The 1,838-nt window shown below is 40.6% G+C and overlaps 1 non-coding gene across 1 annotated transcript; it reads right to left on the reverse strand.

Annotated features, from left to right (window-relative positions):
• Positions 1-665: 665 nt before the first annotated feature.
• On the reverse strand, positions 666-801 carry LOC122202936. Its single transcript, XR_006194985.1, has one exon. It is a non-coding gene; the product is annotated as a small nucleolar RNA SNORA70 (small nucleolar RNA).
• Positions 802-1,838: the final 1,037 nt, after the last annotated feature.

A 1,838-nucleotide genomic window follows, 5' to 3' on the forward strand; every position in this document is an offset into this window, starting at 1 on the left:
TGACGCTGATTTGGTCTAAGTACATTATTTGTGAATCTAGAGCCTAATAAGAAACCATCTGGGGTTTATTGCATCCCATTTATATATGGGAATATATCATATACCAAGATATCAACAGTGGTTATCTATGGATAATGTGATTGTGAGTTTTAAAAATTCTCTTCTCTTTTATTTTACATTAGGCTTTCTATGATGAATATACATTACTTTTGTTGTAAGAAAAAGAACAAAGTTATTTATTTTTCTGACAGGAAGCAGGATTTATTGGTGGGCATGAATGGGGAAGGGCAGTGCTGAGGTTCTCATGAGTGCAGAGCCTGCCATTTGTCCAAGGGGCCACGATTAGGGATGTATTTGACCCCATAGCCGTCTGGGATGAACCGCTTTTCAGCCACCATGTCTTCAAATTTGTCTGCATTAAACTTAGTAAAGCCCCACTTCTTGGAAATGTGGATTTTCTGGTGGACAGGGAACTTGAACTTGGCCCTATGTAGGGCCTCAATCACATGCTCCTTGTTTTGCAACTTGGTACGGATGGACATGATGACTTGGCCAATGTGGACCCTGGCCACTGTGCCCTGGGGCTTTCCAAAGGCACCCCGCATACCTGTCTGGAGCCTAGACTGGAGAAAGAGTGAGGCCAAACCTCAATGTCCACTGGAAAAAACTGTCTCCAAGGTCCATTAGGGCAACCTGTACAATCAACAGGCTGCATACACTACCAAGGAGGCTGCTGTTTGCAGCCATTGCACACTGGGCCCCATGGAGAAGAAAAAAGTTACTTTTAATTTAAAAATGTATACAACCCTTCATCTTCACAACTGAAAAAAATGGCATGCCTTCCTGGTTTTTAATATTAAAATTTCCATGAGAGAAATAATTCAGAGATAACCTCATTTAGCTGTGATTTGGGAAGGGAAAACTCAGACTCTCCAAAGGAGGTAAATCTTATTTTTATCATTTTCCCCTGCTTATTTTCATTGCTACATGCACATCTCCAGGGAGAAGTCATTTGAACATTTGAACTTCCTGAACACATCCTAGTTAGAATAAATATCTGTAGTTGTTAGAGGTACCTCAGGGGCCTGGTGTTACTGAAATTTGAATATATCCTCCATTTTGGAAGACAGGTCTATAATAAGGACATGTCTACTGTTGTTTTGGGACCTCATTTGCAAGACTTTCCTTTCAGACCTACAGTTTGGACAGGGTTCACATGCCAAGGTGTATGATGAAAAATAACCAGACCCAAAATAAACCAGGCAACAGGACAAGTTTTGAATTTTAATGCATATTAATAGTGTTACTCCATCTTGGGGCTGCATTCCAAAGAGAGATTGAAAAATAAAGGTAGGTATTTGGAGGTATATTTTACTGGGTGACATTGTATGGTGCAATAAAAGCTGACAACTGCTGTGTTGGACAGCAACTACTTAGGGGCTCACTTACCATTCGTTTATTTTTGAATCCATGAACTGTAGGGGTTAAGAACATAAACTCCGAAGCCGAACCGTGTGAGTTTGACTCTGCTGCTCACCAGATGAGTGACTTTGGGGAGCTACTTACTCTATATGTGCCTCAGTTTCTTCACCTATAAAATAGAGATAGCAGAATCTCAGAGTTGTCGTGAAGATTAAATAAATTAATAGGTGCCAAACATTTGCATTTAGAATCGTCCTTGGCGCATAGTACGTGCTGTAGGAGGGTGAGCTGCTCTTGTTGTTTTCATTCTTTGGGGAACTGGGTAGATGAGGAATTGTTGAGATTGCGGTATGGCAGACATTCTTGTGTGGTTAAATCAACAATCCTTCTCAATCCTTCTTCTCTTACCCTTTTCA

This window comes from Panthera leo, chromosome A1, assembly GCF_018350215.1.
Source record: "Panthera leo isolate Ple1 chromosome A1, P.leo_Ple1_pat1.1, whole genome shotgun sequence".
Taxonomy (NCBI): Eukaryota; Metazoa; Chordata; class Mammalia; order Carnivora; family Felidae; genus Panthera; species Panthera leo.